Below are 12,661 nucleotides of genomic sequence, written 5' to 3' on the forward strand. Positions count from 1 at the left end.
GGCGTGGGGACTAGCGAGACGGCGAGATGAGAATAGGGGCTCAGAGCTTTATATAAGCGAGGCCGCGGACTGTGGGGATGCGGTGGATAAGCTCATCCGAGCGTAAGGTGGTTGGTGGTTGAGCGGGAGCTTGGGATGTTCTTTTATAAATTTCAGAAAATGTTTTTGGGGTCAAAAACTAATTCAAATGAACTTATACAAAATACCATAAAATGCACAAAAATACTATAGATAATATAGAGCATTTTGAACATTAATTCTTGCTCGGCTAATTTTGAAAATATTTATTTTATGAAATAAATCCACTTTTGGCCAATAAAATAATTATCAAATAAACTTGAAAAACTCCAAATAATATTCTCATACTTTTCCAGCTATTTTCATATTGAAGAAGTCATTTTGTCTTCTCTCTTTTCTTTTTCTTGAGTGAAAAAATATTTGAACATTTCATAAAACTACAAAATGCAATAAAATATGATATGCAATAAATGATTCTATTAACATCCAAATTTAATAAAAATTGAGATGTTATAGTATTTAACATGTTTTTTTAACCATTATAAAACATATGTAGGATTAACCACTCATCCATTCCATGGTTAGGGCAATTCCTCATAGCTTCTTTCATTATATCCCATGTAGGCGCTAGTGGCTCACGTTTTTCCTACTTGAAACCTATAATCTTAAAACGTAATTGCATAATTTTTGCATCTAGATAAAACTTAGATCAAAATTTGCTGCAACAATTAGCCGAAGAAGTAATACTGCCTCTAGGTAGAGCTAGAAGTCATTCCTTTGCTTTTCCTCTCAAAGAGAAAGGAAATAGATGCAACTTTAAAGCATCGGGGTCATAATCTCTAATGCATGTCATGTTGCACAATTTAGTAAAATTATGCAAGTGCATACCAGCATCCTCAGACGCAGAGCCTCTAAACTGGTCCTGTTGAACCATGGAAACTAAGTTTAGTTTGATCTCATACTCAGCGGCTGCAACCTCTGGTTGTGTTGTAGGTTCACGCATGAAGTTGTTGCTCGGAGTAGCAAAACTCCCAAGATTACGATCCATGGTAATCTTTTTGGTTTTTTAAACAAACAAAACTTGTAACAAGAAATAAAACTTAAACTAAAAATAGAAAAGTAAAACTAAAACTAAAACCTAACTTTAACAAAAACTCTAAAGACAAAGACTAGGAATACTAAACTCCTCCCCGGCAATGGCGCCAGAAAAAAGGCTTGACACCTCGTTTTAATGGTCTAGTAATGGAACAAAAAAGTGTATCCCGCACCTATGTCCCTAGAGGTGACCCTGGGTTATCGAACCCACGCGAGGAAGATTCCCTTGAAGCGATGGTCTCTAGCAAGCTCATGTTAAAGGATCAATTCCAGCTTTTGACTGGATCATTCATGCAAATAGTGATTCAAAGACTTATAATAAAAATAGGTACGGGTACGAGGTCTTAATGCTTACAACCATGTATTTGTGTTGGGACCAGATATGATCTTAATTTGTGTGCTCAAAGTCATCCATCGAGATGTGCTTGTTAGGAACCGAAGTGAGGGATGTGTCCAAATAACATCTTGACCCGCACGAGTCCTGCATCAAGAATCGGTTATCCTACTGCAGGCCCTATCCATCGCGCGGGGTTGCCTTGATAACTAAGATAATAAAATCAAAATAGAGCTTGGTCGTTTAATGACTACACCTCATGTATCCCCAAGGATACGATCCGTGTTACCCTACTAAACCTTACTGTCATCGGTGTTTTGTATAACACTTCGTGGTCTCCTTGATCCTAACCTCACCGTGACTCAATCTCCATGATCCTGGGTACCTGCAGGGATGAAGATCACTGACAAGACAAGAGACATCTATGAAACAATTTTATTTCACACATACATGGTGTTTATTCAAAGCCCTTCCATTGATCCCCACAAGAAATACATAGGGTTGCAAGGCTCATGCATCAACACATACCTTACCTAACTACTCACACATGGAGATCATATCGCGAGAAGAAAACATTGAACAATACATCTTGAAGATTGATTGATTGCAAATATGTCTTTGATACGTCTCCAACCTATCTATAATTTTTGATTGTTCCATGCTGTTATATTATCATTTTTGGATGCTTTACAATCATTTTATAGAAACTTTATATCATTTTTTGGCACTAGCCTATTGATATAGTGCCCACTGCCAGTTGCTATTTTTTGCTTGTTTTTTACTTCGCAGAATATCAGTACCAAACGAAGTCCAAATGCAGCGAAACTTTTTGGAGAATTTTTTGTTGGGGAATGTAGTATTTCAAAAAAATTCCTATGATCACGCAAGATCTATCTAGGAGAAGCATAGAAACAATGGGGGAGAGTGTTTCCACGTACCCTTGTAGACCGAAAGCGGAAGTGTTTAGTTACGCGGTTGATGTAGTCGAACATCTTCGCGATCCAACCGATCCAAGTACCGAACGTACGGCACCTCCGCATTCATCACACGTTCAGCTCGATGACGTCCCTCGATCTCTTAATCCAGTTGAGGATGAGGGAGAGTTCCATCAGCACGATGGCGTGGTGATGGTGATGATGAAGTTAACGGCACAGGGCTTCACCTAAGAACTACGACGATATGACCGAGGTGTGTAACTATGGAGGGGGGCACCGCACATGGCTAAGAGAAGACTTGGTGTGCCTTTGGGGTGCCCCCTCCCACGTATATAAAGGGGGAGCAGAGGTGGCCGGCCCAACTGGGGCGAGCCATGGGGGGAGTCCTACTAGGAGAAGGAGGGAAGGAGGAGGAGAAGAGAAGGAAAGGGGGCGGCCCCCCAAACCCTAGTCCAATTCGGATTGGGCTTGGGGGGGCGCCACCACCTGGCCGCCTCCTCCTCTCTCCACTAGGGCCCATGAAGGCCCATTAACTCCCCGGGGGGTTCCGATAACCCTCGGTACTCCGGAAAATGCCCGAACCTTTCCGAAACCATTCCTGTGTCCAAACATAACCTTCCAATATATCAATCTTTATGTATCGACCATTTTGAGACTCCTCGTCGTGTCCGTGATCTCGTCCTGGACTCCGAACAAACTTCGGTTCATCAAAACACATAACTCATAATACAAATCATCATCGAACGTTAAGCGTGCGGACCCTATGGGTTCGAGAACTATGTAGACATGACCGAGATACATCTCTGATCAATAACCAATAGCAGAGCCTGGATGCTCATATTGGTTCCTACATATTCTACGAAGATCTTTATCGGTCAAACCGCATAACAACATACTTTGTTCCCTTTGTCATCGGTATGTTACTTGCCCGAGATTCGTTAGTCGGTATCATCATACCTAGTTCAATCTCATTACCGGCAAGTCTCTTTACTCATTCCGTAATGTATCATCCCATGGCTAACTCATTAGACACATTGCTTGCAAGGTGCATAGTGATGTGCATTACCGAGAGGGCCCAGAGATACCTCTCCGATACACGGAGTGACAAATCCTAATCTTGATCTATGCCAACTCAACAAACACCATCGGAGACACCTGTAGAGCATCTTATAATCACCCAGTTATGTTGTGATGTTTGATAGCACACAAGGTGTTCCTCCGGTATTCGGGAGTTGCATAATCTCATAGTCAGAGGAACATGTATAAGTCATGATGAAAGCAATAGCAATAAAACTAAACGATCATTTATGCTAAGCTAATGGATGGTTCTTGTCCATTACATCATTCTCTAATGATGTGATCCCGTTCATCAAATGACAACACATGTCTATGGCTAGGAAACATAACCATCTTTGATTAACGAGATAGTCAAGTAGAGGCATACTAGTGACACCATGTTTGTCTATGTATTCACACATGTACTAAGTTTCCGGTTAATACAATTCTAGCATGAATAATAAACATTTATCATGATATAAGGAAATATAAATAACAACTTTATTATTGCCTCTAGGGCATATTTCCTCCAGTCTCCCACTTGCACTAGAGTCAATAATCTAGATTACATAGTAATGATTCTAACACCCATGGAGCCTTGGTGTTGATCATGTTTTGCTCGTCAGAAAGGCTTAGTCAACGGATCTGTAACATTCAGATCCGTGTGTATCTTGCAAATCTCTATGCCTCCCTCCTTACCTTAATGGCGGATGGAATTGAAGCGTCTCTTGATGTGTTTGGTTCTCTTGTGAAATCTGGATTCCTTCGCCAAGGCAACTGCTCCAGTATTGTCACAAAAGATTTTCATTGGACCCGATGCACTAGGTATGACACCTAGATCGGATATGAACTCCTTCATCCAGACTCCTTCATTTGCTGCTTCCAAAGCAGCTATGTACTTCGCTTCACACGTAGATCCCGCCACGACGCTTTGCTTGGAACTGCACCAACTGACAGCTCCACCATTCAATATAAATACATATCCGGTTTGTGACTTAGATTCATCCGGATCAGTGTCAAAGCTTGCATCGACATAACCGTTTATGACGAGCTCTTTGTCACCTCCATAAACGAGAAACATATCCTTAGTACTTTTCAGGTATTTCAGGATGTTCTTGACCGCTGTCCAGTGATCCACTCCTGGATTACTTTGGTACCTCGTTGCTAAACTAATAGCAAGGCATACATCAGTTCTGGTACACAACATTGCATACCTGATAGAACATATGGCTGAGGCATAGGGAATGACTCTCATTTTCTCTCTATCTTCTGCAATGGTCGGGTATTGAGTCTGACTCAACTTCACACCTTGTAACACAGGCAAGAACCCTTTCTTTGACTAATCCATTTTGAACTTCTTCAAAACTTTATCAAGGTAGGTGCTTTGTGAAAGTCCAATTAAATGTCTTGATCTATCTATATAGATCTTGATGCCCAATATATAAGCAGCTTCACCGAGGTCTTTCATTGAAAAATTCTTATTCAAGTATCCTTTTATGCTATTCAAAAATTCAGTATCATTTCCAATCAACAATATGTCATCTACATATAATATCAGAAATGCTACAGAGCTCCCACTCACTTTCTTGTAAATACAGGCTTCTCCAAAAGTCTGTATAAAACCATATGCTTTGATCACACTATCAAAGCTTATATTCCAACTACGAGAGGCTTGCACCAGTCCATAAATGGATCGTCGGAGCTTGCACACTTTGTTAGCACCTTTTGGATCGACAAAACCTTCTGGTTGCATCATATACAACTCTTCTTTAAGATATCCATTAAGGAATGCACTTTTGACATCCTTTTGCCAAATTTCACATTCATAAAATGCGGCAATTGCTAACATGATTCGGACAGACTTAAGCATCGCTATGGGTGAGAAGGTCTCATCGTAGAAAACTCCTTGAACTTGTCGAAAACCTTTGGCAACAAGTCGAGCTTTGTAGACAGTAACATTACCATCAGCGTCAGTCTTCTTCTTGAAGATCCATTTATTCTCTATTGCTTGTCGATCATTGGGCAAGTCAACCAAAGTCCACACTTTGTTATCATACATGGATCCCATCTCAAATTTCATGGGCTCAAGCCATTTCACGGAATCTGGGCTCATCATCGCTTCCTCATAGTTCGTAGGTTCGTCATGGTCAAGTAACATGACCTCCAGAACAGGATTACCGTACCACTCTGGTGCAGATCTTACTCTGGTTGACCTACGAGGTTCAGCGGTAACTTGATCAGAAGTTTCATGATCATCATTATTAGATTCCTCACTAATTGGTGCAGGAATCACTGGAACTGATTTCTGTGATGAACTACTTTCCAATTCGGGAGAAGGTACAATTACCTCATCAAGTTCTACTTTCCTCCCACTCACTTCTTTAGAGAGAAACCCCTTCTCTAGAAAGGATCCATTCTTAGCAATGAATATCTTGCCTTCGGGTCTGTGATTGAAGGTGTACCCAACAGTCTCTTTTGGGTATGCTATGAAGACACATTTCTCCGATTTGGGTTCGAGCTTATCAGGTTGAAGCATTTTCACAGAAGCATTGTAGCCCTAAACTTTAAGAAACGACAACATGGGTTTCTTGCCATACCACAGTTCATATGGTATCATCTCAACGTATTTAGATGGTGCCCTATTTAACGTGAATGCAACCGTCTCTAAAGCATAACCCCAAAACGATAGCGGTAAATCGTCAAGAGACATCATAGATCGCACCATATCTAATAAAGTGCGGTTACGGCGTTTGGACACACCATTACACTGTGGTGTTCCAGGTGGTGTGAGTTGCGAAACTATTCCGCATTGTTTCAAATGAAGACCAAACTCATAACTCAGATATTCACCTCCACGATCAGATCGTAGAAATTTTATTTTCTTGTTATGATGATTTTCCACTTCACTCTGAAATTCTTTGAACTTTTCAAATGTTTCAGACTTATGTTTCATCAAGTAGATATACCCATATCTGCTCAAATCATCTGTGAAGAATTGGAAAATAACGATACCCGCTGCGAGCCTCAACACTCATCGGAAAACATACATCAGTATGTATTATTTCCAATAAGTCTGTTGCTCGCTCCATTGTTCCGAAGAACGGAGTCTTAGTCATCTTGCTCATGAGGCATGGTTCGCAAGCATTAAGTGATTCCAAAAGTCCATCGGCATGGAGTTTCTTCATGCGCTTTACACCAGTATGACCTAAACGGCAGTGCCACAAATAAGTTGCACTATCATTATTAAACTTGTATCTTTTGGCTTCAACACTATGAATATGTGTATCACTACTATCGAGATTTAATAAAAATAGACCACTTATCAAGGGTGCATGACCATAAAAGATATTACTTATATAAATAGAACAACCATTATTCTCTGATTTAAATGAATAACCGTCTCGCATTAAACAAGATCCAGATATAATGTTCATGCTTAACACTGGCACCAAATAACAATTATTTAGGTCTAAAACTAATCCCGAAGGTAGATGTAGAGGTAGCGTGTCGACGGCGATCACATCGACTTTGGAACCATTTCCCACGCGCATCGTCACCTCGTCTTTAACCAATCTTCATTTAATTTGTAGCCCCCGTTTCGAGTTGCAAATATGAGCAACAGAACTAGTATCAAATACCCAGGTGCTACTACGAGCATTAGTAAGGTTCACATCAATAACATGTATATCAAATATACCATTCACTTTGCCATCCTTCTTATCCGCCAAATACTTGGGGCAGTTCCGCTTCCAGTGACCAGTCCCTTTGAAGTAGAAGCACTCAGTCTCAGTCTTTGGTCCAGACTTGGGCTTCTTCACTTGAGCGGCAACTTGCTTGTCGTTCTTATTGAAGTTCCCTTCCTTCCCTTTGCCCTTCTTCTTGAAACTAGTGGTATTGTTAACCATCAACACTTCATGCTCCTTCTTGATTTCTACCTCTGCAGCCTTTAGCATCATGAAGAGCTCGGGAATTGTCTTGTCCATCCCTTGCATATTATAGTTCATCATGAAGCTTTTGTAGCTTGGTGGCAGTGATTGAAGAACTCTGTCAATGACACTATCATCAGGAAGATTAAATCCCAGTTGAGTCAAGTGGTTGTGGTACCCAGACATTCTGGGTATATGTTCACTGACAGAACTATTCTCCTCCATCTTGCAGTTGTAGAACTTATTGGAGACTTCATATCTCTCAATCTAGGCATTTGCTTGGAATATTAACTTCAACTCCTGGAACATCTCATATGCTACATGACGTTTGAAACAGCGTTGAAGTCCTGATTCTAAGCCGTAAAGCATGGCACACTGAACTATCGAGTAGTCATCAGCTTTGCTCTGCCAGTTGTTCATAACATCTGGAGTTGCTCCTACAGCGGGCTTTGCACCTAGCGGTGCTTCCAGGACATAATTCTTATGTGCATCAATGAGGATAATCCTCAAGTTACAGACCCAGTCTGTGTAATTGCTGCCATCATCTTTCAACTTAGCTTTCTCTAGGAACGCATTAAAATTCAAAGGGATGGTAGCACGGGCCATTGATCTACAACAACATAGACATGCAAAATACTATCAGGTACTAAGTTCATGATAAATTAAAGTTCAATTAATCATATTACTTAAGAACTCCCACTTAGATAGACATCCCTCTAGTCATCTAAATGATCATGTGATCCATATCAACTAAGCCATGTCCGATCATCACGTGAGATGGAGAAGTTTTCAATGGTGAACATCACTATGTTGATCATATCTACTATATGATTCACGCTCGACCTTTCGGTCTCAGTGTTCCGAGGCCATATCTGCATATGCTAGGCTCGTTAAGTTTAACCTGAGTATTCTGCTTGTGCAAAACTGGCTTGCACCCATTGTATGTGAATGTAGAGCTTATCACACCCAATCATCACGTGGTGTCTCGGCACGATGAACTGTAGGCAACGGTGCATACTCAGGGAGAACACTTGTACCTTGAAATTTAGTGAGAGATTTATCTTATAATGCTACCGCCGTACTAAGCAAAATAAGATGCATAAAAGATAAACATCACATGCAATCAAAATAAGTGATATGATATGGCCATCATCATCTTGTGCCTTTGATCTCCTTCTCCAAAGCACCATCATAATCACCATCATCACCGCTTGACACCTTGATCTCCATCGTAGCATCATTGTCGTCTCGCCAACTATTTCTTCTACGACTATCGCTAAAGCTTAGTGATAAAGTAAAGCAATTACATGGCAATTGCATATCACACAATAAAGCGGCAACCATATGGCTCCTGCCAGTTGCCGATAACTGTTACAAAACTTGATCATCTCATACAATGATTTATATATCATCACGTCTTGACCATATCACATCACAACATGCCCTACAAAAACAAGTTAGACATCCTCTACTTTGTTGTTGCAAGTTTTACGTGGCTGCTACGGGCTTCTAGAAGAACCGTTCTTACCTACGCATCAAAACCACAATGATTTTTCGTCAAGTGTGATGTTTTAACCTTCAACAAGGACCAGGCGTAGTCAAACTCGATTCAACTAAAGCTGGAGAAACAGACACCCGCTAGCCACCTGTGTGCGAAGCACGTCGGTAGAACTAGTCTCATGAACACGGTCATGTAATGTCAGTCCGGGCCGCTTCATCCAAAAATACCGTAGAATCAAAGTAAGACATTGCCGGTAAGCAGTATGACTATTATCGCCCACAACTCTTTGTGTTCTACTCGTGCATATAACATCTACGCATAGACCTGGCTCAGATGCTATTGTTAGGGAACGTAGTATTTCAAAAAAATTCCTACGATCATGCAAGATCTATCTAGGAGAAGCATAGCAACTAGAGGGGAGAGTGTGTCCACGTACCCTCGTAGACCGAAAGCAGAAGCGTTTAGTAACGTGGTTGATGTAGTCGAACGTCTTCGCGATCCAACCGATCCAAGTATCGAACGTACGACACCTCCGTGTTCAGCACACGTTCAGCTCGGACGTCCCTCGATCACTTGATCTAGTTGAGGATGAGGGAGAGTTTCGTCAGCACGACGGCATGGTGACGATGATGATGAAGTTACCAGTGCGGGGCTTTGCCTAAGCACTATGACGATATGACCGAGGTTTGTAACTGTGGAGGGGGGCACCGCACACGGCTAAGAGAAGACTTGGTGTGCCTTTGGGGTGCCCCCCTCCCACGTATAAAAAGGAGGAGGAGAGGTGGCCGGCCCAAGGGGGGCACGCCATGGGGGAGTCCTACTTGGACTCTCGGTCCAAGTAGGAGTCGCCCCCTCCTTTCCTATTCCCACTAGGAGAAGGAGGGAAGGAGGAGGAGAAGAGAAGGAAAGGGGGGCGGCCCCCCAAACCCTAGTCCAATTCGGATTGGGCTTGGGGGGTGCGCGCTACTACCTCTTGAGCATGCATTAGTTTTCCCTTGAAGAGGAAAGGGTGGTGCAGCAAAGTAGCGTAAGTATTTCCCTCAGTTTTTGATAACCAAGGTATCAATCCAGTATGAGACAACGCACAAGTCACCTAGTACCTGCACAAACAATCAAGAACCTTGCAACCAATGCGATAAAGGGGTTGTCAATCCCTTCACGGTCACTCGCAAAAGTGAGATCTGATAAAGATAGTAAAGTAAATATTTTTGATATTTTTTTGTATAGATTGGAAAGTAAAGATTGCAAAATAGTAAATGAGATGCAATGTAAATAAAAGAGATGCAATATAATAAGAAAGAGACCCGGGGGCCATAGGTTTCACTAGTGGCTTCTCTCAAGATAGCATGTATTATGGTGGGTGAACAAATTACTGTCGAGCAATTGATAGAAAAGCGCATAGTTATGATAATATCTATGCAATGATCATGAATATAGGCATCATGTCCGTGTAGATCGAAACGATTCTGCATCTACTACTATTACTGCACACATCGACCGCTATCCAGGATGCATCTAGAGTATTAAGTTCATAAGAACAGAGTAACACTTTAAGCAAGATGACATGATGTAGAGGGATAAAAATCAAACAATATGATATAAACCCCATGTTTTTATCCTCGATGGCAACAATAAAATATGTGCCTTGCTGCCCCTACTGTCACTGGGAAAGGACACCGCAAGATTGAACCCAAAGCTAAGCACTTCGCCCACAATTCATCGGATGTCGGCAAACACACCGCAAAAGAGTATTACATCGAATAGATCTCCAACAACATCGAGGAGAACTTTGTATTGAGAATCAAAGAAAGAGAAGAAGCCATCTAGCTAATAACTATGGACCAGAAGGTCTGTGGTAAACTACTCACGCTTCATCGGAGAGGCTATGGTGTTGATGTAGAAGCCCTCCGTGATTGATTCCCCCTCCGGCAAATCACCGAAAGAGGTCCCGAGATGGGATCTCACGGGTACAGAAGGTTGCGCCGGTGGAAAAGTTGTTTCGTGGCTCTCTATGATCGATCTAGGGTATAAGAGTATATATAGGCGGAAGAAGTACATCGATGGAGCTACGAGGGGCCCACGAGGGTGGAGGCGCGCCTACCCCCCTGGGCGTGCCCTCCTGCCTCGTGGCCGCCTTGTGGCGTTCCAGACTTCAACTCCAAGTCTTCTGGTTTTCTTTCGGTCCAAGAAAGATCATCGCGAAGGTTTCATTCCGTTTGGTATTCCTTTTCTGCGAAATTCTAAAATAGGCAAAAAAGCAGAAACTGCACTGGGCCTCCGGTTAGTAGGTTAGTCCCAAAAATAATATAAAAGAGCATATTAAAGCCCATTAAACATCCAAAACAGATAATATAATAGCATGGAACAATCAAAAATTATAGATACATTGGAGACTTATCAAGCATCCCCAAACTTAATTCCTGCTCGTCCTCAAGTAGGTAAATGATAAAAACAGAATTTTTGATGTGGAATGCTACCTAACATAATTATCAATGTAATTTTCTTTATTGTGGCATAAATGTTCAGATCCGAAAGATTCAAGACGAAAGTTTAATATTGACATAAAAATAATAATACTTCAAGCATACTAATAAAGTAATCATGTCTTCTCAAAATAACATGGCCAAAGAAAGCTATCCCTACAAAATCATATAGTCTGGCTATGATCTATCTTCATCACACAAAATATTTAAATCATGCACAACCCCGATGACAAGCCAAGCAATTGTTTCATACATTTGATGTTCTCAAACTTTTTCAATCTTCACGCAATACAATAGCGTGAGCCATGGACATAGCACTAAAGGTGGAATAGAACAGTGGTTTTGGAGAAGACAAAAAGGAGAAGATAGTCTCACATCAACTACGCGTATCAACGGGCTATGGAGATGCCCATCAATAGATATCAATGTGTAACATCCCAAAATTTGAATTTGGATGTTATACACAGATCATCATATGCATATCATATTTTATTTGCATTTTGGTTGTGATCCTATAAATCTTAAGCAACTCAAGGACCCAAGGAGAGAGTTGGAGGTTTCGTTTATTTTCATATTTGAATTTTTCTCAAATTTGAAAAGAAGATCATTTTGATATTAATAATGTTTCTCTTCAAAATATTTCCAATATTAAAATAAATGAGTGGAGATAATATGACTTCTCCAAATCAGAGGGGGGTATTGGAGGAAAGATTTTAAAATCAAATAAGTATTTTTATTTGGTATTTTGTTGCTATTTTATTTGAATTAGAAAAATATGCATTTTTCAAAATTGCATTTTTTAGGCCAGAAAAATGTTCTCCTCGTTCTAAATAATTTATTTAGATGGCGAAAATAATTTTTGGCATTAGAATTTTTTATATTTATTTAGGATTTTTTTCGGTGGAATCTATTTAAAAAAAAGTTTTGGTCCGGCCCGAGCCGAGCCGGGCCAAGCCCAGCGCGCCACCGCCTCCCTCTCCGACTCGGGACATATTCCCGAGCCGCGCCGCCGCACGCCGTCGTGTCCCGCCTGGACACCGCTGCCCGCGCCCCTCCCGCAAGCCAAGGCTCCCCCCTCCTATAAGTAGCCGCCTCCCCTCTCCGCCCCATCCCGAGCCGCCGCAATCGCCCATCGCCACCGCCGCCGCCGCTGCTGCCCGCGCCGCCGCCCACCGCTGCTGCTGCCACACGCCGCCGCCGCCGGAGCCCCGCCGCCTCGCCGTGGACCACGCCGCCGACACCACCGCCGCCGCCGCCGACCGGTTTTTCTTCGGTTTATTTCAGTAAACCCTAGATCTAGCAAGGTTTTTTTA

Source organism: Triticum urartu, chromosome 6A, assembly GCF_056163025.1.
Source record: "Triticum urartu cultivar PI428250 chromosome 6A, HENAU_Tu73, whole genome shotgun sequence".
In the NCBI taxonomy this organism is placed as follows: Eukaryota; Viridiplantae; Streptophyta; class Magnoliopsida; order Poales; family Poaceae; genus Triticum; species Triticum urartu.